At 42.3% G+C, this 25257-nt stretch overlaps 1 protein-coding gene across 1 annotated transcript in view; it reads right to left on the minus strand.

Moving 5' to 3' along the window:
- The window catches only part of LOC139306176 (astrocytic phosphoprotein PEA-15), a 37146-nt gene extending 14113 nt beyond the window's left edge, over window positions 1-23033 (minus strand). The window contains exon 1 of the mRNA XM_070930137.1: window positions 22925-23033. The gene's annotated coding sequence lies outside the window, so the exon portion shown is untranslated. The remainder of the gene's footprint in view (window positions 1-22924) is intronic.
- Window positions 23034-25257: the final 2224 nt, after the last annotated feature.

The raw sequence follows: 25257 nt of genomic DNA on the forward strand, positions 1-25257 counted from the left end.
TTGCTGCCGGGAAACATTAGAATTGATTTCTGACCATTAATCTTACTTTGATGTCTCTCGCGTCGAGAACACTGCCTATGTACACTCGCCAAATAAAACACCTTGTGTAACACCACCTCTCCTGTCTTCTCCCTCCTTTAACTGCTTTGCTCACTTGCTCTCTCTTCCTCTTCCTGTAAGTTTCTCTCTCGGATGTCCTGTTTGTTTTTGCATGCTTTTGGGAGAGACTCCCTACCCATTACCACAGGATTAACCCTTGTCTGGTCGGTCATGTTCCCTCAAGCGCTCCCCTCTCATTCACACCACAGGCATGGACAGCGAAAAACAGGGATATAGAAGTGAAGAGGAAGAGCGGAGAGAGTGATATTGTGCACGGGATTATGGGATGAGAGGGGGGAAAAAAGAGGGATGAGAGGAGGTTAGACGATGGAGTGGAGAGGGACAGAGAGAAAGAAGGAGGCTAGGTCCTTTTCCTTACAGACGGCCTCGTGTCCAATGAGGCAGCGAGTACTGCCAGCACTTATCAGTTCAGAAGCCCAGAGCGAGAGAGGGCGGGGGAGAGGGGGGGGAGAGATACGGAGGAAAGGAGGAAGCGCTAATCTGGGGAGAAGCAGTGAAGCGCCGGAGAATATAGGCCACTGGCCCATTTTTCATTGAGGAGAAAAGAAGATTTGCTGTGTGTAAAAATAGTGCAGTTGATTCAAATATATTCATCTTTTCATCAGTCATTTTTCTGTCTTCTCCTGTGCAGCCCCTTGAAGCCTCTGGACCTTCATCAAAAGTCTCTTCATGAAGGTCCAGAGGGACCGAAACGTAAGTGTGATCAATAAAGTTAGCAGGAGCTCTTTTCTTCAAGACTGAAGTGACACTTCCCAACGCACCTGCATCTGAGACGTGCAAATGTCTCCTTGAAGAAAAAAAGAAATAATAATTCCATGTTGGCTCTGAATAATGCTGAAGGCTTTACTGCGAAAAGTAGTCCCTGGAACGACCTTTTATCAAAGAATTAGTCCTTTAAAGTCCCAGCTGCCATCTTAGAAATCATTCAATTGTGTCATTACGTTTATATAATCTACTACTTGATGAGGTGGATTTTTCACACGCCTACCAATCTTTTGATTTACTTAATGTATTCACATATGTAATAACATCTGTTCATCTGCTTATTTTCTGTTCACATGTATGTTGGCGCTTTCCTCCCTCTCATTTTTCTCCAAGCTATAGAAGAACATCGGTGAGGAGTTTGTGTAGGCAGAGCCAACAATCAATCCCTCCCAAGTGACACACAAACACAGAAACACTCGCACACACTGTAGGCACTGTGTGGATGTGTCCTGCATACAGATACCCCTCATTTTTTGGCACAAGCTTGCGTGAAGCCAGAGGGTAAAGGTCACAGAAAGAGAGAGAGCGAGAGAAAAACACCACAGGAGACTTTCAGCAACTAAATCGAAGTGTTTCGCTGAGTGAACACTGGAATAAATACAAAATGGGAGTGTGGATGCACGTCCAAGAATGTCCTGGATTTGTTGTTCAGTGGTGGAAGAGAGATGGAGCAAAATGTGCCGTTCTGTCCAGACGGGGGCAGATTCATTAGTAAAACCATATAACACATATTGTCACGTCTCTCAACGCTAAACACTGAGTGAGCAAACAAAACACAGACCTGATAGCCTGAGTGCAACTTCGCCTGTCGTTCCTCTCTGATCCATAACAAAATAAGAAGAATAACACATACAATCAGGATTATATTTATCCAATATTAACATGAAATCACATAACTGTAAGAGGATGATGCAAGATGCAACATTTAATGATTCTTCGGGCTTAGATGAATGAGAAAACAAGACAATTCAAGGAGCCGCAGACACTGCGTTGCGTGCCGTGGAGACCTGGCCGAGACTTTACTTCCTGCCGTCACCATGGACACACTTCCTGGCCCGTGGTTTAGGGCAGCGGAAAAAACAGCCGCCGCCAAGAGAGAGAGAGAGCGAGAGAGAGAGAGAGTGAGTAGATAGAGAGGGGCGAGAAAGGGACAGCAGAAAGGATGGAGAGAGAAAAAAAAAGCAGCAGCTGGACCCGGCATCGGAATTAAAACTGGAGCTAATCCCTTTCTGCATTGTTCAACACTACCCTCTTCCTCCTCTCTCTCAAACTCTTCGCCTCGGGGATTTATGGAGAGACATTTTGCAGACAGTGGCTCTCATTTGTCAAACCACATTCTCAAAAATACATAGACATATCCACAGGAACACGTCTAGGCTGCACATGAGACTTAGCGGCTTTGTTGACAACATACTATCATTATTAGTTGGACTGAACTGTGCAGGACTCACTGATGACAAAAAGGTTATATATATATACATATATATATATATATATATATGTATATATATATTCATGAAATATTGATAATATGTGCAAGGAAGTCTGGAACAATGTGTCGCTTTTACTCGTTTTTTTTGTTCTGATTAAACAAATGCGATTAAACGTGTTAATTAGAGAGCTTTAGAGTTGCTGGTAGGTGGATTTCGTTCACTTTGGACAGACACCGTCTGGCAGCGGCCATGACTGTTAACCACATTGTTTTAGCTGCATAAACCAAACTGGAAGCATATCGCCCCTGATGAGTTGCAGGATCAGAAAACAGCATTTTTGCTAATACAATGACAAACTACCTATTTTGTTTTGTTTAAATTGGATGGATTTTTGCTGCAAACATAACCACAGACACACGTTTGTCTCTATCACCTCAACAGTTTAAGAACTGACGGTCTGCATGTCTGTACGAGGGTTGATAATGTCTTTAACTGTATGCATGAATAGCAACACACACGTGGATGAGTGCTCTGGTGGGACAAGAGACATAGAGAGACGAGAGAGTGAGTTACTCCATCCCGTCGTTGGAGCAGCCTTCTGCTTAATCTAAATTCTAAATGGCAAACGCTTCATCGTGGATGCAGGAAAAGACCAGATGGCCACGAGTAAAACCAGAAAGAGAGAGAGAGACCAGATGTGGTGTGTAGAGATGCAGGAAGAGATACCGGCTGCATAAAAGGAAGGGAAATAAAGACGACGGACGAGGAGGAGATGAAGGTAAATGGGTTAGAGCATGTGCAGAAATACCAGGAGTGAGTTACTGAGCCCCCACATGTATAAACACACACAGACAGACGCAGTCCTTTGTACTCCCTCTAATCAAAGCAAAGCCCTGTTTATTCTGGGACAAACCTCACGACTCGGTGACCCCGCTGCGACAGCGGTCAGGCCAAGTGAGACGGCGACAGCCAGCAGTCACGCAACGCACCCCCACAACGCTGAACCGCCAGGTTTAATTCCCTAATCCATTAAAATCCTGCTTCCATGCGGCTAAGCTACCGTAAGCAAGTCAGAAACCTTCAGCACCTGATATGGCGGCACAGTCAACAGGCATTACAAGCTGTTTATGTTTCAAGGTAGTGTTAAGCTGCTGGACGTGCTATTAGTAATGTCATTTCCTTTTGTTTTGATGATGCAGGTGTTGCTGACTGGAGCTTAGAGAGACGTGAAGTGAGTTCTGTGGGGAAACCATGAAATGAAATCATAACGCAAACAAGCCTTTTAGTGTAAATTACTGTAAGTGAACGCTGACTTTTACTAGCCTCGTATCCATCAGCGACCACAGAATTACACATCTACAACAAAAGAAAAGATACATCTCTGTACCAATGAAGCATTGAGGTTACACAGCCATGTATACTGCTGCTGTTGGATCCTTTCTAAGTGGTAAACGATGTGAAAGAAAACACATTGTTTTCACTCCCAGTGTGTTGAATTAGGAAGGTTTGTGCTCATGCCACCTGCTCCAAGGCTTTACCAGTGAAGTGATAATGAAGCTGATAATCAATTAGTTATTTTGGGCATTTTTCAAGCAAAAATGCCAAATATTCGCTTGTTCCAGCTTCTGAAATGTGAGGATTTTTTGCTTTGCTTTGTCATAAACGACAGTAAACTGAATATTTTGGGGTTTTGAACTGTTAGACGATAAATGGATTAATCAAGAAAATGATCTGCTGGTTAATCGACAATGAATTTTGAAGCCAACACATCTATCACACAATCCGTCGCTATGCTCACTTTAAGTAGAAAACCTGTCTAAATTACATTCCAGCATTAAGATAACAAACCTTCAGGCATCTCTTACAAGCAAATTGTCTTCATGGTTTTCCATCACATCTGCATTTGTCAGATTTTGCACAAGATGAAGTGCGGCGTACACTGAGGAGTCTTCGCCTGCACAACAACTGGATTTACCCATGAAGCATTGCATCATACGAACTGTATATGTTTGCTGAGGGTTATCTGACATAAATCCTGATAGTAAATAATCAAAGAACAGGTATATCACATCGCCTCAGGGCTCATACCATTGGAGAGGAATGATATCATGTCTGCGGCCTGCGTGGTTCGGCCACAGGCTGACGAGTTAAACTGCCTCCGAACGTCAGGCTCGATGACAATCTATTGCATCATGCAGACTGAAAGCACATCCCTCGATAGCAATAACATGATACAGACATCTCTGGGTTTGTGTGTCCATGTTCATAGTCATAGATTAAGGGTTTGAAAACAGTGATTTTGATCTTATGATGCAGCAGTAAAGGTGATGATATTTCCTGATTGCATTCCTTGTGTAAGCCTTTATGTCTGCTCGTGCAGTACAAAATACTGCCAGATATACAGTGTGAATGAGAGCAAAACTCATCCAGTGATCCAGTTCTTTTACATCTTGTTTTCCTAAAACACGACAAAACCTGTGTTGATTACTTTCACTCATTTCCAATGCTAATAAATTCCCCATGAATGAAAGTGTCACATTGTGTTGGAGGAGCTGTGGGTCTTATTTTGTGACTGTCAACTGTTTCATGAAAATGCCTGAAACAGCTAAATGGACTGGAAATAAGTGGAATCGTCTCACTTCGCTGCCTCTCTCACCTAATGAGATTTTAAGACATGATTAAATGGCTATTTTAAAATGTACAATCATCACTGAAATGCAGCAGACGCGGCTGCTACTATAATGTTGACTCTCATGCGCTGTGACAGTTCATGTTCACAACAGCAGACAGAGATGCTGCGGTGTGTCACAGCGGTGGTGGTAGGAACCAGATTTGAAAAATCATGGAAATGTATTTGTGTCGTCGATGCTTCATTAGCGTTTGGGCTTTATGGAAGATAAAAATATCTTTGTGCCTCTGGGAGGAGAGAGGATGAGGAGGGGAGGGGCCGGCTTGTGTGTTGGTGAATGTGTGTGGAGATGAAATGAGGATGCGAGAGTTTTTTTAAATTCTTTTCTCTTTTTTTTTGCTGTGAATGTGTGTGTGTGTGTTTGTGGTCTGTTTTGTGCACAAGCGAGACGGCAACAGTGACATCGTTTTGAGCAAGACTTCCAGGCAAAATGTGACAAAAGGTGCAAATCACGAGCTGACGTCAGCCTCTCCAGACATCCTGCTGTGAAGTCAAAAATATCTCTCCTCCTCATCGCTGCCTCCTTCACTCTGTAGCTCTTCCTCACTTCTTCCTCCTGCTCCTTCATCAAAAACCACACTGCGGACTTTTGTGAGCGCGTATGCAGCGGTGCATGAAGACGTGCATTGGTGACCATGAAACCAACAACAAAGAAAATTGTAGGAAAATGTATCCAAAAACATTCATATTTCAATATATATTTTAAGCTAAATCAACCACCTGAAACTGAACTTGAACACATTTTCATACATTTCTGCTTTTCAGGCTAACAGCAACATACTGTATGGCTAACACCTTTCTGATCTGCTCTGACAATTAATTCAGCATCATTACACCAAATTGCACTCATTTCATATGAATGAAATGGGGATACTTGCAGGCACATGACACACGACCAATCACACACTCTTAATGTTCAACGAGTTCACCAGTTATGTTTCTGGAAATCAAACCCAGAAGACGCTTGAGTTAAAAAAACTCTTTATAACAGCAAAGTCTCTACTGCATGTACATTTCCATGCGTATTGAAAAAAATGAAAATCAATCTCTAAACACTAAAAAGTGAGCGTTTTAAGGGCTTGATCAGCAGTAATGTTAAATATTTTATGTCTTATGAAAACCATGTATCTCCATAAAACCATTACAAAAAATTGCTAAGAACAAACAATCTATTTTCAACTTTATGAAGCTTTTGTTTTCAGATAATCCATTGATGGTGTATAGGAGCACTTAACATTTGAGTTTATCTGAACACTTAAAATCACCAAATTTTGAAATACATGTTTTTCACTGGACAGCTGTGATTTGTGGTTAATGGGCTAAAACATGCAATACCACCAGACGAGTAGTTTAAGGTCCAAAACACCTTATATTCCTCTTCACATCCAGAACCTGAACCCCAGTATTCAACAAAATAATCAGGACTATAAGATTTGCCCCTAAATGTGCGGCTCTGCTTCAAAAACGAGTGAGCAAGCCAGACAGACAGGTGGCCAGGTAGTCAAGCGGGAAAAATAATTAAGAGCCAAAAACGTTCAGACACAGTCGGCCTGCAGGGAAACGCTGTCAGATGTTTTGATTGGTTGTCCAATAATCAAGAAAATCGGACAGGAGTCTGGCTGGTTTCTTGTGATCAGCTGATGACGTGTCTGGCTGTGTGTGTACAGGGAGCACTGAATTAAAAAGACAAGCAGGGAAGGGCCCGAGGGAGAGGAGGAAGAGGAGGTGAGGCGGCGTTGAGATGTTAAACTCGAGCAGCCTGTTGTAAGTTGCGTTTTCAGTGAGCTCCGACTTGTGTTTAAGACGATTTTACAGCCCGTCTCCTGGTGAGAAGATGAGAGCCAGATGGCAGAGCAGTCACTCTAATGGCATCTCATTTCCTCAAGGGGTTGAAGTTCACACAGCAAATTCATCATTTGAAGAGGAAAGAGGTGAATAGGACTAATACTCTGTGGACAGGAAGCCGAGCAGGAACATTCATTTTCACCTAAAAAGCTGATTACAAGTTTGAAGCCTCCTTCGATCCTAAATTTAACGTAGACACGGTGAAGGAAACTAATTTCTTTAATCACCTCATCTCTGAGTAAATACATCAAGCATCACATATTGATGATATCTGATACTTGTAAGAGGATCCTACAACAGAATTTCTTTGAAATACTGTAGTAACTTTTAAAATACTATCGAGGGACCTTGAATCTTTCTATGGTGTCTTCACATCATGAAGCTCAACAGCAACAAAACAACTGCGCTCATCTTATTTACTTCCGACTGAAACATGTCAGCGCCCGCCTGACAGTCCTAATTACGACTTCTGAAGTTGTAAATACAAGTTTACGAGGAGCACTCGAAGGCAACACGGCCGCTGCTCAAAAAGGCGTTGAGTTTGTAAGATGGAAGTTCCTTCATTAGTCTAATATCTGTTTATCGTGTGCAGCAACACATTCGGTTTCTGTCCAACTGTTCAGTTGCATGTGAACACTTGTGGTGTAGTTACTGAGTTGCTGCAAGTGTCGGACTAAACAGGTCAATAAAAGGTCCGTATTTAGTTAGTTTGAGAAGGTGGTAAGTGCTGCCAACCCAACTTCCACCTTGTGATTATCAGACTAACTTCATCCTGGTGTCTTTGAAGAGAAAAATACATGTAACACTTCAGGTGATGTCAGTCCAGCCGAGTGTTGCAGACACCGCCTCCCCCACAACCCCCCCCCCACCACACGCCTCATTTTCTTTTCTCACATCCTCACAGTCTCCAACACCTTTCCTTCACTATCCAACCCCCCTCATCGTGTTGCTTTACTTCCTCCATTCACCCCCGAACATCTCCACCACCTCCGCCCTTCCCTCTCGTTCACTCCTATTATCACATCTCTCTTTTTCCTCGTGGTGCTGCTCACGTAATCATCACACGTTCTACTTTCTCCCCCGTTTCTCTTTTTCTCTCTTCTGAGACTCTTCCAACATCTTACACTCTTGATGTATGTGAAGCCGGCCTCCTGACCCTCTTGATCTTGTTGTCTTTGTTTTAATCTCTGACACACGTTACACTCTGGAAATCAAAATGATGTAAATCAAGCAACCACAAACTCTCTGTAAAAGTCTTACTATTATGTTGGTCTAAATGCGGATGCAACCTAGATGTTTTCCACTTTCAGAGTGTCAGAAAATATCAGATATTAGCAAAAACTGTCTACAGAAGAGACTCACTTCCTGTTCCCTGCCATCACTCGCTGCAGACTTTTCTTCCCCGACACTATTTCCTCCCAAACTCCATCACTGTTCACCACTTTTTCAACAACTTTGTCCTAATCTTCATCATAAAAGAATAGTTAGACATTTTGGGAAATACGCTTGTTCCCTTTCTTGCCGAGAATTAGATAAGAAGATCGATGCCAGGCAAGAAATAGTTCCAGCAGGAAACTTCCTGTTTCTGCACAGATTAAAACAGACAATACAAAACGTGTTAATTAGTGAGCTTTAGAGGAAGAGATAGGAAGAATCTGTTTCCAGCCCTTATGCTAAGCTAAACAACATCTTGCGGTTTAACAGGAGTTAATGTGTTGAACTATTTGTTGACTATTCCTTTAAATTTGCCACTTTCTCAAAAATGATTCCCATGGTGGAGGCCTTTTTAACATTAGGAGACATTTTAACTGTAGCAGATAAAGGGGAGTTCAGACTGGGCCACGACGTGGCGTTTTACCCTGAAAACAACACCTCCGCCACACATACAGTATACTCCCTCTCTCTCACAGCAACAAGCACAGGGGCCGAGTGACACACACACTGGGTCAAAAATCACTTGAGCCGACATGCAAAGCAATGCTGATAAAAGGCCCGCTCTGACTTTGATGGTGCAAGGTTTGTTTCCCTCTCACTTTGCACGCAGCACCTTTGCATAAATAACTTCCAGCTGCTGACTGAACAACAAAGAAAGAAAGGAAGAAAGAAAGAAAGAAAAAATAGTTCCTGTTTGGCTCCTGCCTGATCCCAGATGGAGAAAAGGCTAGATTGGAAAAAGTCTGCTGGAGCATTTGGACAAGACGGGGAAAGAACATTCTTGCTCACGTGTTTGCGTATCATGCCAATGAGCTTTCTGCCGTTTGGGACGAACCAAAATAGCATCTTCTTCTGAATAAGATACGAGACAGGTTTTCTCCAGCTACCGTTCACTTCATCCGCTGCATATTGTCACACAGTGTAGGTGTATTTGTATGTTTTTGAGTCTGTGTTTGACAGACACCTGCACAAACCCACATTCTCACCTTTTTTTTTCAAGCTGTTATCGATGAGAACATCGTGCCTTCGACAACATGTTTTCTCTCTCCTATTGTTGGCCTGTGGCGTTTACGAGTGTGAAGCGTATGCAGGAGTGTTAGCCTGCGACTCGGGGTTTGTGCCGTCTGCCTATCACTGCCGTTACAGCAGCTGCTGTTTCGCCTGTCGGGGAGGGGAAGTAGTGGAATACAACATTTACTCAATATACTTCTACTCCACTGCATCTCAGAGGCAAATATTGCATATTAGTCTGACAGTTGTAGTTACTTTTAAGATTAAAAATGTTCTTACATGTACATCGAATGATGCATCGCTGTAGATTCAACTACCCAACAGTATATAAAGTAGTTAAAATTAGCACAACCTTAAACATCTATAGCAGTAAAATGCAACATACACATTAATGCACCAATATATAATACTAAAACACTGTCAGGGACCATTTTACTGCACAATGAGTACTGTTACTTTTGATAGGTACATGTTGCTGATAATACTCACATACTTTTACTTAAGTAACAGGACTTTTACTTTTAGTATTTTTGTGGTGTAGTATGGCCACTTTTACTGAAATAAAGGAACTGATTTGGGTTAAATGACTACTTCTTTAAGGTTAAGGGACTTTCGTTGTCATAGTTACATTAAAAACACTTGGTTAGGGAACAGCAGTGGTCATGGTTAAAAGAAACCCATGTTGACTAAGCGTTTGTCACAATTCTCACCATCGCCACTGACCACATCCTCTCTTCTGTCAATGAGGAAAATAAAGACTTTTTATAGCCACCTTCAAGTCTACAGAGGCAGTTTATTTCATACTCAAAAAGTACATCACTTTAACACTAATCCTGATTTTACCACAAAATGTTTGTCACTTTTTGTCACGTTTATGTTAAGACATTTGGTTCTCACAAATATAGAAATACAACAGCATAAACACGCACATACACCACTGTTTGGGGTATTTTAGCAAGTAGATTCAGTTCAAAAATCATTTCACATAGCTGCAAACTTGCACACAATCATGAGCACACACACACACACACACTGTTACACAGCAGGCCTTGGTCCGGATGCCGGCATTCTCCACAGTGATAATGGGGCTGTAGTCCACTGTAATGCACAGTTCACTGAGGCTGGCTCGGCTCCAGATGGAGAGGCAGCGAGGAAAAGGAACAGGATGCCATAACCTCGCCTTACACAGTGGACAAGAGCCACAGCTGCAGACACACACATTTACACACACGCACACACACAAGGATAAACAGGCCAGATCACCCACGCCTGCATCAACCCACATGAATGCTTGCATCTCGAGAAAAACAGACGCATATCGTCATATCTACTGTATATGTTTTGGTGAAACACAGAAGCAGACACGGGCGTGCTCAGACACACACTTGCAAACACGCACATACAGTTTCGTGCACAGGAGCCGCGACATTCAACGTAACAACACAACAAAACTGGTGTCAGTGCACACTGACATCACACACCCTTACATAAAGTAGCTACACTTCATATCGAGTGTTGGCTGTAATCATGCAGCTCCACAGTCAGACAAGAGCAGAAAGTAAAGGTGGCAGAGGAGTGGGAGGTGGAGAGACTGCCTTTTGTTGTATTTTCAGGCTCTGTGCGACAAGAAAGGCGAGAGGAGCCAGGATGTGTGAGAGGATTTGTCGCTGAAAAGTAATAATGTTATTCCGCCCCATTCTGACCTGTTTAGACAAGGAAGCCAAAAAGCCTCCTCTTCTGCAGCTCTGCACCAGAGCTGGTTTACCCCTTCAAGAGCACAGCGGGTGGGGTGGGGGTGGGGGGGGGTCCGCAACAAGATCTGTGTTAGCTTTTCATTTTTTCTGATCTGTACTTAGTTGTTTACTTTACTCTAAATTACAGTGTTGTTATTCCGATTCTTCCTTCAGCTGTTTCACTGATGCGAGGGCAAATCTTTTACATCAGCATATTAGCATTGCTATTGTGAGCATGTTAGCATGCTGATGCTAGCATGTAGCTCTGCCTAAGTACAGCCTCACAGAGCAGCTAGCATGACTGTTGATTCTGCATCTTGTTAAAAAAAGTGGAGTTCTTTCTTATGTAACTTTTACAGTTACAGAAGTTAACAACAGCCTCTGTTACTAATTTTTATGGACTCCAATCCAATGCCTTCAACTCCAATTATTATGCAATATCTTGATATTTTCAGATACTAAACTTTGTTGTGTGAAGATCCATCCAATCACTTCCATTTCCAGTCAAGTTTTGGCTAAACTATTGAGTTTATAGACTTATTTCTCCTGAAGGCAACAGAAATGGGGCAATGCTACTTTAACATAATCTTTGATGCATAATGATTTCATATATTGTAATCCTTTGCTGCTGTTTAATCTTATTTTGTGTTCCTCTGATGGGTTTTAGTGTCTACTCATAAACATACCTAGCACACACACACACACACACACACACACACACACACCAGAAGGCATGTACATCTGAGACCTTGGGTTATATAATAACAATTCTATGCCTGTTTGTCTCATTTTCTGCAGGACTCAAAAGTACCCCGGCAGAGGGATAACTTATATTCTTAGACAGCGTTACTTGCATTCTGCCGTTTATCTACTGCAACAACCTTCTTATCTAACAGGATATTTCTCTGTTGAATAGTCACCATACCTGCCAATACTGTATGACTGAGAAAGACTGCTGATATTCTGCATCTCCCTCTAATAATTTTCTTCTTACTTTGACTGGTTTGATTCATTGTAACCAATTAATGGTTCAAAAATGGCCCCCGTAAACTGTGTTTTTGTTGAGGTAGAAACGTTTATGAAAGAGCTTTTAAAGCACAAAAAAAAGGATAGAATTAGGAAATTACCCAGTTCCAACTTACAGCATCACTGGTTTGATTTTAAAAATGTGCTTGCAAAATAAAGAGCACAAAGGTAGAGATAAAATAAAAACCTCATTGCAGGTTTTACAGGCTTCGATCAGAGAGCAACATCCCTCATATTGCTAATATATCAACATAACCATATCAAAATGTGGAGGATCCTGTTGGTTAAAGTGTTATGATGTTGATAACATCTTTAAATACCTTAAAATAGAAAAGGACCACTATGAAAAGGGGTTCTTTTGTCAATGAAGGTCTTGCATTAGCCTGTAAAAAGGCTTTTAATTGAGGGATTAAGATTCCTCTTGATCTTGAATTGTCAGCGTTTAAGAGCACATCTGTACTGTGAGCCTTAATCTACAGTAACCGCCACGAGAAACACAAGAGCTGCTGCTGCTGCTGCTCTAAATCTAAGAAAGAAATGGGGAGGAAGGAGACGCGAGGAGGTCAGAGAAAAAAGAGGGGGAGAGAAAGGAAGGAGAGCAGAATGAGGAAGAGGACGGACGGGAGGAAGAAGGGGTGGGGTGTAGTCTGAGTCATCGTCAGTTACAGCCATCATCTGAGCCGAAGGGGATAAGAGACACACACACACACACACACACACACACACACACACAAACAGAGGAGAGGCAATCTTTAATGGCAGCTTCCCCTTCTCTTTCACTAACGGGGACGTGGAGTCAAATGGTCAGGGACTGTGGGGAATGGTTGTCCATATTAGAGCCATTGACCCCTCTCTGACACACACACACACACACACACACACATAAATGGGCCGGAGTCCCCAAACAGTCCATTAGAGATTAAACAAGTTGTTCAGTCTATGTTTCAGACTCCAGGCGTGACTCAAATTTTCAGATTACTCTGCCTGCTCGTCTGCCTCCTCTCCTCCTCCCCGCCTCGCTCTCTTTCTCTTCAGGTCCTCCTCTATTGCTCCCTCCGTCTCTCCTTTCTATAGCTCCGTCCATCTATTGTTCCATTAGTGGATTAAGCACGCTGGTACCAGGGAGGAAGATGGGGGCAATTCAGAGGAAATGAAACTCAGTAGATCACCTTGCATCGGGGGGACATCTAACTGGTGTAGTTTACCTGACTGCCTTCATCGCCTCTTGGCATTATGGCTCCATTATGGATTTCTATAATAACACAACAGTAGATGAATTCACTGCAGGGCTCCGTGTGCAGTCCTGCTATTTCTCCTCCACATTATTGAGGTAATAACTCACAGTTAAATGAGTGTTCCCGTCAGCGAAGCAGGATACATGGAGATATTTATGGCCATGTTGCACTCGTAACCTGTTGACTGACGAGAATTCAACGGCAAGAGTTGCACCTCATTCTGTTGAACAAGACTAAGAGTCTACAGCCTTGCTAGCGGCTCTGCAAGGCTGAATTAAGGCACTGTGGTGTAGGGACTACAGATGGAAATTAGCATTTAGCTGCATTTGGTGCAATAAATTAATTGTGCATTGACCCCATCTAATAAAAATAAAATAAACATGTTTGGCAGGTATAATGTTTTCAATGTTTGTGATCGCATGCTAACATTTGCTAATTAGCTCTAAACACAAAGTACAGTTGAAGCTGATGGGAATGTCATTAGTTTTGCAGGTATTTCGTCATAAACCAAAGTATAATGTTGCTACATGGTTAGCTAAGAGATCTCCAAAGTTGTTGCAATTCATTCAGAGGGGAACACGGATATCTCAACCAAATGTCAACCTGCTGGTGGCGATAGAGGACGATTCTGTGATAACCAAAGTCAGTGGGACACATCATCTGGAAACCACGAATGTCTGTAGAAAATGTCCAAAAGTTGCTGAGAAATTTCACTAAAAAACAAAAACATTAACCTGCTGGTGGCGGTAGAGGAAATGGGTATCATGGACATCTGCCAATTTCATGTATAACCGTAATTTCTTAAAGTACTGAGAAGACATCTTTTTTTTCCGACTCGTGGTACATAGCGACTTAAAGAGCAGTTATGTAGCCATCAAAGTACCCACAATTACAGTGAAGAACAACCTCAAGGATGTTTCTTTTTTCACCATATCATTACCAACACATGTGAACAGACAAGGAATTATTACAAGATGTAGTAGTAGTAGGATGCCATTACGAAAGATTGCTAATTAGCTCCATGGTTACCAAACCACTTGCCTTAGCAACCAAAGCAGCTCACAGCTCTGTCTTCATACAGTAATTATCAGTGCAGCTGAAATGCAACTTTCATCACTAAGACTGCTGTGATTCAATTACTGCGTATGTAATGCGACCATTAAAGACCACTTTGCTCTATTACACATCCTTGTTGTCGTCCTAATGTCAGACTAGATGCTGTGTGAGGTCTCTAAAAAGGAACATCAACATAACGCTGAAGTGATATTGACTTTCCTGCCTGATAGTTCCCCGTCTGTCCAAGCTCTGTCTAAAACTCCATCAATATGGGAAACAGTGCAGCGCCGTGATGACTAAGAGGTTTTTTGTAATAATGGAGTGTACGTACAGTGGAGTGTGACTCAGTTAGTGACTCCAATATTGAGCTGCATGTCAAACTGGAAATGTTAATCATTTCTGTGCTGTTTCTGTCTGGAAACTGATTTACTGACGTTCAAATCACTTCATACAAAGACTGTATATAGAGATGGACGGCTGCCATGTTGCCATGTCCCATCCGCTAACATGGAGGGGGCGGGGCTTATGACAGCCAGCCACCAGGGGGCGATCGAGACGTTTTGGCTTCACTTTTGGGGAGTTGTCATGTCTTCCATCTTTATTTATATATAGTGTATGGTTTTATATAATGCCAGCTTAGCTAGCTAACGTCAGGTAAGTAATTGGTCAGCTAACCCGCTAATGTGTTATTTTAATTACAATTAACGTCATCATGGCATTTGCTGACAAATTAAAAACCTCAAGTATTTTCTAGTTATCTACATGCACACACAACAATCTTTTACCAGCGTCTCTCTCTCCTCTTCTTGTCCAGATATAACTTACATACTTATTATAGCAAATACCTGCACGTCGACACATTTTCACTCGACTTCCAAAGTTTGTCTTTAAGCTTTAGGTAATTCATTGAAAACAGTACATACAGTCGAAAATCTATAATGATCATCTTTGCAGAAATCCACACATCAAGCATCCACCTTGAATCACTGTAGCCAATTTGTCCCAGCGTCGATACCAAGACATAAGCTAATTGTGTTAAATGGTAACAAAATGTGTGTAAATGAAGCTTCAGCTGAACTTAATAGAGCGGATCCTCATTTGCTAACTAGGTTGCACATGTAATCACATGTAAAAGGATAAGGGCCTAGGTTTGAAGGTTGATACAAATGAGTGCTCATTATTTTAAACATACACAAAGAGAAACACTACCTGCCTCTTGAAAACTATGATTCTTTTGATTTGAAAGAAGAGGCAGGCAGGTTAAAGCAGTTTTTAAGCACTGGGACAATATTATATATTATATTATAATATTATTATTATAATTTAACTCTTCAATGAGAAGATGTTCCAAACGTTGAATACTAAGTGATGCAAATACAGAAACAGATATGGGACCAGACTGAAATTAAACAATGACAAGGGCAGATGTGGCTTGTGGGTTGCTCGTTGCCCGCCATGGGTTTAGTTTCTCCAAAAACTCTGTGAAAAGGTATTACATTAAAGCTTCTAGTGGGCCTTTGTGTAATGGTACAATGCATTAGTGCGAGCTGCAACACCCCGAGCACTAGGTGGGTACACGGGTCCCCAGAGGGTTACATAAACATACACAGAGCAAGTTTGACGCCTGCATCGCATTTTATCAGTTTGAGTCGAAGCGGAGAGAAGGTACATGTGTGTGTGTGTGTGTGTGTGTGTGTGTGTGCGTGCGTGTGTACTTTGTGAATTTTTCATCTCTGTGGCAACGAGGTTAACCTGATTCCCGAGGCTTTTCCAACCACACATACAGTACATGAACATACACACACACACACACACACACACACACACACACACAACCCTGAACACACATGCACTAGAGAAGAGGATGGAGGTAACGACATTAAGGCGGGCAAAGACACGTTCTGAGCTTCAACTGATGAGTTCAGGAAGCAAACTTCCTTTTGTGAGATGGATGACATGGATGGATGCTCATAGTTGAGCGGTGCTGTGTGAACAGTTACCAGGAAATGCCAGAAAATGAGCTTTAAAAGAAGATTTTAAGCAGCTTGTTATTCTCCAAAAAAGAGTGAACCAACCAAAAATCTCCCATAAAACATGTGCAATTAAGTACATAATTCAGGGTGGCATAAAAAAAAAAAAGCAGCCGCTCTGAATCACCTCAGCAACACAAAGTGTCTCATCAAGACACTCATGGCTCATCAGAGCAACCGTCCACGCCACGAGCATCCCACACACACACACACACACACACACACACACACACAAATATCTGTCATCATCCAAAGAGCAGATGAAGAAGCGCAAACACACACCAGACCCCCCGACGGGCACTGCCAGCTTCTCCACGGTGCCACAGGCTGAGTCCTCGTCTGTTGCAAGACAACAAACTGGCCAAAAAGTTAGTTGTGTCTCTCACACACACACACACACACACACACACACTCTCACACACACACACACTCACACAAATCAGGGTTATTGCAGTTCAATTGAATTAAATTTTTGAGGTATTTCATATCTTTTTCCAGTTATATTGTAATTGCATTTTAAGGTTGTTGAGAGGACGACCCTGAAATTTCACAGTGCAAGACATTTATACACTTTCTTACCAGGTTATGTGAGAAGATCAGCTTGCTGAATAGCTGACTACTGTGCGTTCAGTCTCATGATGTTTCCTACTCAACCACAACTTAAATGAAAAGATGGCGCTCAAGAAGTGGCGGAGAGTTTGGTGTGGTCAAACACACATTTACACTAATGTACACACTGAAAGAAACACACACACATGCACTCACACTGCAGAACTGTATTCACCTACCTCCCCTCCTGCTTCTATCGAATCAACTCTTCAAATCAATCGAATCAAATCCAATCAGACCCACTGAGGCATTTCATTTGGAGTCGAGCGGCAGAGTAGATTATGCACAGACGAAGGGGAATGGCTTGAATCAAAGTGTGTACGTAAAACAGAGAGAAAGAGCTAGTGTGTGTGTGTGTGTGTGTGCATATCCACGTGTTTGTGCATGTGTGCGCTTCAGCCCATCTGCACTGTTAATGTTTGTGTGGCTCTGCCCGTCTGTGTGGGCTTAGGTGTACTGCATGTGTGTGCGGATCATTTCATCCATTATTCTGGCCACTGTGAAAGCCAGTCAGACAGATTGGGTTTATGAAACACTTCCACAGATGTGCTAAGGCAGGCAACGCCCTAACATTTCTCCCCCCATCCATAAAATCAACAGAATCAGTTTTGAACAGAACCTAATGCTAAAGTCGTACCTTTTTACATCCCCACTACCCTGTTGATGCCTTCCTGCTCCACCCCAAAATAGGAAATTTGAAATCTCTGCAGCTTCTATTGTATTTGCACAGACGCAATTACAACACACAGCAGATAAACAGCATCAAAAGTGGAAGCAAGCATTAAAAAGTAGCTTTTTTGCTGGTGTGGGCGTCACTTGCAGCACAGCAACCGACCGACCACGCAACCAAGCAGTTGCTGGAGGGATTAAATGCGTGTCGTTTTTTTTCTATGTGTCCATGTGGCTGCAGCCTGAGAGAGAAAGGCTTAACCTTTGTGGCATTGGGGAATTTAAAATAAATCATTGCACATGCTTCAGATATTCAAACACTGTATCAAGGTAAATCTCTCCTTCAGGTTACGTTTCCTCTTCCAAGTAACATATACATGGTTTTTTTTATGCTAATTTCCAAGTAAACATAATCATCTTGCCAAACACATTAACCTGCAAATTATTCATATACTGTAGGCTAGTTGGATAACAAAACCCACCTAATAAGATCATCTGTAATGTGAGAAATCTGTGACAGGGAATAAAAACCAGTGATGTAACTGGAAATGCAGACTTCCCCTTTAAGGCATTACTTCCTGTTTGCAGATAACACAATAAACAGTGTTTATTAAAGACATTTTTAATACAGTGGGGGCGGTAAGCTTGGCTCTGGGTACTGGTTTCACTCTTGGCCCAGTCCTACTCTGTCCTGTTTGCAGTATCACTTCCTGTGACCCCAGTGACTGAGACAGAGACATCAGGCTTATGTTTCCTATGCAGTTTCGCCTGATATACAGTTGTATTAGGACTTCAGTCAACTGTACAGACTTGTACACAGTCAAAGAAAGAAAACAGCTGGAGGTTGTACCAGCATCTCATTTAAAGTAATTTAGCCGACTTTGGTAAAATTCAGCAAATTGTGCTGCCCTGCGTCGCCTCCATCACCCTTCACTATTTCCATTATAACCTGTCACGCTGTAACACTGCATGGCTCTGTGTACAATGACGCAGCTAAAAGAAAGCGCAGTGATTTGACTGACAAATGAGGTTCAGCTCGAGGGCTTCTCAACTGATGATTCATATCATTGAAGTTTAAGCGGCAGCCTCTTTAAATCCAGGTTAGGGTCAATGGGAACCAAAGCTTTGGAGACAATTAGTCAATTAAACATCAACAATTTGTGTATTTAACCTTTATTTATTCTGGTAGTTTGGCTGTTTGCTTGTTTACAGCAATGCCCTGTTAAGTGCTGTTTTGATGCTTCATATACTAACTGCCTGAATATTTGTCGTCAGAGGATTATTCCATAATGTTATCGTTATCTGCATCACTTCGAACTTTGCATCTGATGTGGGCTGCAGGATTACGATGCAAATTTTGTTGCATGTTCTAACCGCAAGGTGTTTTGCTCGTTGTGTGTCTACAACATGTGTGTTTGTTTCCTGTTCTGGTCGAAAGTGGCATCTGCTTCTGCTGTAAATGGACACCTAGAACAGAGCTGAGAAAAGTGGGCGGCAGCTGAAGACGGTGTAAGCGAGCAGCCGTAGCGCAGATTACAGGCAGTGATGTAGCGCGACGTAATGACACTGACCCTCTGTAACTCATAGCTTCCTGAGATCGTGGCGCACACATGGTGAAAGTAAACAAACACGCAGAAGGGGGGGGGGGGGGAAACAAAAGGCAGAGATGGTCTGACAGTGAAATATCTGTTCCCTCTGTGTACCAGGAGGCATGTCAGACAATCCACGGCTGCAGGAAGTGATCCTTTCAGAGCTGCTCTGCTGAATAACACAGGTTGTTTTCATGATATCTGAGTGCCTACTTTGAGACCACACACATTTGTGTTGGTTTCCAGCATGATGTGATCTTAACTGTATTGACATGCATTGTTGTCAGATCAGGCTGATGCTGGGCTTTATTAAATATCAAATGTTGGCCTGTCAGTGTCGTCCACAAGTGATGCAATGGAGGTTAGCCAGGGTCTCATAATGATATAACACTACACTACACGAGCAAATCCTCAATCCTAACAGTAATAAAAGCAGATTTTTATCACAGAAAACTGAATATCAGCAGTCAGAAAGAAAGTCAGCGACGACATTTTAGTTAAATAACTGAATAGAGAGAGCTACATTTGGGTGTAGACATCAAGCCTGTTTTGTTCAAAGTGCAACAAAACAAAATCCAAGGGTCTCTTTATACTAAAGGTTTAAAAAGCTCTCAGTCTACTCCACTGACAGTTGTTGGAAACTTAGTGACGCCCCCTGAGGAAGGCCAATGCCAAATGCATCGGGGCATTCAAAGTGTTTTTGACAGGTACACTATTCTTTCAACATGCTAATGGAATAACTATTCTGAAACTAATGCAAGCGAACCAGTTGTCAGTTGATGTCAGGACACATAAACAGCAGGAGCAGACTCATTAGTGTGCAGGCGTTGAGTTTCTACTCTTGTCTGTGATGAAACAGATTATTAAATTGCTCTGCTTAATTGAAACATAGGTGACACTTCATAGCAATATGAAATAATGTGTATTTTTAGCCATGAGAGCTAAAAATGAGACTGAAATATCTCAACAACTATTGGATGGATTGCCATGAAACTTTGTACAGACATTGATGGTCCCCAGAGGACAAAGAAGAGAGGAAATAGATCAGATGTTGGTGAGCCCATTTTTGTCTGAACAAAGTTTCGATTCCTCATTTCCTGTGGTTGCAGAAGTGACTGTACGCCTTAAACTTGAGTGAATTTTTGGGTTTCAGTGTGCGGTGAAGAGATGCTTTTCTGTGCATGCTAAAAATAACACGTCCTTTTAAGATTTTGGTTGTTAGGCCGAAATCGTCTGGAACGTGTGACAACGAACAGCTTGCTGACAAGGGAGTCGAGAAAGTCCATGCAAAAAACAAACAAAAACAAAACTGACATGTTTTTCTTTTGTTTTGATTGTTTCAAGTTGCACCAGTTTAACGCTGATCTTCCCAAAAACTGTGTTTGACTCAGCGCCTGCAAACAGTCAACCACAAACGTTCCCCTGGCGGCGGCGAGGGGACAACCGACACCACCGACACACACACAGAGGAAGTGAACTCGAGAGAGGAAGCACATTTCTGCTGCGCTGCCCAGTTTTTTTTTTCTCCGTTCGAGAAGACAGATCGATATGTATCAGGGAGGAGAGGAGACCGGCTCCCAAAAAGCTGAGTCAAGGCACACACACACACACACACACACACACACACACACACACACACACTTTTGTACTCGTATACTTTTGAGGACCCTCGCCTTTAACCATCACGACTGCATTCCCTTTCCTTAATTGAAACCTAAAACTAAATCTTATCTTGGCCCTAAAGTCTTAACCCTCAAAAGACCCTTCTGAGGAAGTCAAAATGTCCCCTCTTTTCAAAAACGTCCTCATAAACCTGCAAGAATACATACACACACACACACACATTCAATGCACCGATTACAGGGACGCTTTACTGTTGCTAGACACTAAACTTAACTAGAATTTACTACTCTTTCTGAAACTTGAAGGAACTTGCAGTTACTGTTACTATAAAATGAAGTTGACTCTTCTCTATTCTACTGTACTCGGATTGTTTAACAGCTGGTAAAAAACACACACTGTAGGGGGATAATACGACTGGAATGCAGCCTCACAGGAAATGGACTGACAGCTGTCATGCTGTGCAAGTGTCCTAAACTCTGAAGTGTTTGTGTGCAGTATGTGGATGTATGTGTGTCACATGGGTTCAGGATGCAAGGGAAGGACATTGATTCAACACATGCAAAACATTTAAATCGCTTAAAGTTAGAACTGAATATGTTTCCCGTTCCCATTCTATTTATTGTGCAAATAAGAGTTATTTTAGGCTAAACAAAAGCTAATACATTTATTTTCACCTTTAACAGAAACTTTACAAAACAGGCCTACTTTGCCCCTCCGGTTTCTTTTTTTTTTTACCTTGTCTTAAAGCCATTTTATGTCGTATGAGCAGCACTTTGAGTTGCTATACAAAAAAAAAAACTTGTCTTGCTTTGTCTTTCACAAATTCTACATTGTAGGCCTAAAAGGATTCAACATGAATACTTTTGTGACACTATCTGGGGATTAAACACAGTGATACTAGGTGATATAAACCGGCTATTGGTGAGAGAGAGGAGTATTAGTCTCCCCCACCCCTCCCAGCACACATGCACTCATACATTGATGGCAGGCCAGACACATCCATTCATAAAAGACCCACCCCTTCCCCATCCGCTCACACACACACACACACACACACACACACACACACACACACACACACACAGAGCCATCCGGGACGGTCACAGGTGGTCGCCTCTTTCCTCTGACTGAAATTTCACGTTGGTTTAGAGATAAACTGGTCGAGAAGAACTTAAGAATCCTTACAAATACAGATATGGCCCAGTAAAAACACTGCAGACAACTTAGGGAACAAACCCATGTGGGATAATATTATCTAAATAAAGGAACGTGTTAGGATTCAACAGGAGAATATATAATAATATCACTAAATCAAGTCTTTATATGAGTATTATGGGAATATTTTGCTGTGAAGTAATGGAAAGGACATTGGATACGTGAATGCCTACAGCCACACTAAACCCAATCCAATTAGTTTAATCAATGGTGTGTTAAATGCCCTCTTGAGAATGGGAAATTCGTCTACTTGCCACTTAGCAAGTTCATGACAGTGAATGCACATTTCTCATGGCTTGTTACTTCACTGCCCATTTTACAGATACAAAACGCTTTTATCTGTATATATATATATATATATATATATATATATATATATATATATATATAATATATATGTATATATATATTATATATATATTGACTTTTTCATTTTTTTGACCAAATCCTATATAGATAACAGGAAGAAAGTTTTCTTCCACTGTCCCAATTGTCCACTTGAATAAATATCATCCACAATACCTCATATATCCATAAGGGTCCTGAACGCCCCATTTCTCCAACTTTTTCCCTCTGAGCAATTGACCCATTTGATGCCAAAACAAGCCGAAAACTAAATGTTACAGGCAGGCTGTGAAGTAAGGCGAGTCTCTCACACAGCCATCGTGTAACGGTATGCGAGGAGAGAAATGATCCATATCCATGACTGGAGGAGGCTGCCGGACTCCGATTTATGAACTACACCCCTGGAGCTTTTTGTCTTAAAGAAATAGAAAAAAGAAAGCGGTTTGCATGTGAGGAAGGCAGAAAAGGAGAGTTAAACAGAGATGTAGGCTACTCACCCCGGGCGCAGCAAAACTGAGTCAGCGACAGACGGGGAGAGAAATGCGGGAGTCTGCGGGAAGATAATCTCCTCTGGATCTCACAGAGAGCAGCTCTGTGGGAAATTAATTTCGGCCTGAGAGAGGACAGACGTGCTGCAGGGGGGGGGGGGGGGGAAGTCCACTCCGTCAGTCTCGGTTCACGTCGGCGGTGTCAAGTTCAAGTCGCTCAGTGATGGATTTGAGTCAGTTTCATCAGCGTGGGGAGACGCGGCCGTGAAGGGGACACGGGCGAGGCGAGCTGTCAGTGTTTGGAGATAATCAAACAGGAATGCCGGGTTCCGTCTGCTCCGCTGTCCGCTGCTCTGTCACCGGCTGCTGAAACGTGGAAACGCCTTTTCCTCTCTCTCTCTCTCTCTCTCTCTCTCTCTCTCCCTCTCTCTCTCTCTCTCCCTCTCTCTCTCTCTCTCTCCCTCTCTCTCTCTCTCTCTCTCTCTCCTCTCTCTCTCTCTCTCTCCTCTCTCTCTCTCTCTCCCTCTCTCTCTCTCTCGGTCACGGTTCAGCACGCTGTCTGATTCGTCCTGAGATCGTCTATTGCAGACAACGGCTCACTCCCTCAGTAAACTCCTCAATGAAGGAGTGCATGAATAGGTGAATGAAAATTTGGTGAAATTCAAATAACAACAATAATAAATTATTTATGTGGATGACGTCGACGGTCACACAAGAGGTCTACTTGCATAAGTAAAATTTGAAAAGACGGAGACCTGATCTGAACGGGACCCGAGGACAATCAGCCCCAATCCAAACGGACCCGAGGCTTACCAACTGGGCAACTGAGCCCAGGGCCCGACAAGCCAAAAGGTTTACTTCATGTCACCTGGTTTTGGCAATTAGATTAATCTCACATTTGTTAGGGACTTTGCACCACTAAAGCACAATATGAACTGTAAACAACAATGTGACCGTCTAGGTTTATTGTTTTTGTTTGTATTGTGCTCACTTCATGGGTTAGGGTTAGTTCTGAATAAAGCTGCATTCACTCAAATTACTAACTACTAACTACTACTAGTAAAACTAACACAAATGAAGTATTATTCCAGCATAGGAGTACTGGTTACACTGGATTTGGGAACTTGGAGGGTACATACTGTACACACTGTAGGTGGAGGGATCAACAGGGGGCGCCTACACCTACAGTACACCTACAGCACCACAGTTTATACTCTCCATCTCAACAAAACATTTCTTTTCTGCAATAACTTTGACGCCCCACTTGATAGGAGCTGCTCTGATACATTTGGGTATTAGGAAGTCCTGCAAGTCCCTGACCACACCCGCTAGATGTGTTCGAACTCTGCACAACATCTCTCTTTGCAGTATACACGGTTTGATTAGACTCAATAAAAACCAGGTCTTGGATACTAGGACCCAAGTGGACCCATGAAGACCTTTAGTTCGCACAGGACAGCTAAGCTAAAGTGATTTAACGCTGGTGTAGAATTTAAAAATGTCTGACTGTAGCGACACCTAGTGTAACCCTATCTACTGTGTCCTAATTCCACACTACATACCAACAGCATCCGTTAGGAACCTCATACTATTAATTATTGTATATTATAAAGCTGCAACTTTGGAGTCAAACTTTAACAGACAGCTAATTGTTGTTCAAAATATTTAATACTTTTCTGGAGCTGTTTCACCACCATCCACAGTTTATGTAGATTTTCTTACCGGTCTGATTAACTTTTAATCAACATTACTCTCATAAATCAAGCAATTTTAGTGTACATGGCATTTTCTTTGAGTATCTTCATTCAGTCATTTTCAAGTTAGACCACACTACATACTCAAAACCTGCTGGGACTTCATGTGGAATATGTAATATCATGTAATATAATATGTAACATGGAATTGGGACGCAACCACGGTTTTGGTTTCCTGCTCTCTTTGCCTGACATTTGGTCCTCAGAAAAAAGAACAGAGTGAGAGCTCTTGTGCTCGTGTCCTTCTCCCTTCTGATTTTGCTTTTTCTCAGACACTGGCACACACTCAGACACACACACACTTGCACACACACATTTTTCAAAGCTGATGTCACCATGCTATCCGGTCCGCAAATCCCTCCTCCTGTTTCTTTTTCTCTCCATCACAACACGATCCAAAACACCAACTCCCTCCCACAACCTCCACCCTCCAACCCCAACACCATTCTTTTAAAAAGTGTCAGAGAGCCAGCAGGAGCTGTGCTGCTGGGTGTTGATTCCTCCAGTGAAGTTAAATCATTCATCACTTTTCTCTTCTCTGTCCTCCTGAAAGAAAAGTTGCCCTGTAGTACAATTAAAATGGATACT

This window comes from Enoplosus armatus, chromosome 23, assembly GCF_043641665.1.
Source record: "Enoplosus armatus isolate fEnoArm2 chromosome 23, fEnoArm2.hap1, whole genome shotgun sequence".
In the NCBI taxonomy this organism is placed as follows: Eukaryota; Metazoa; Chordata; class Actinopteri; order Centrarchiformes; family Enoplosidae; genus Enoplosus; species Enoplosus armatus.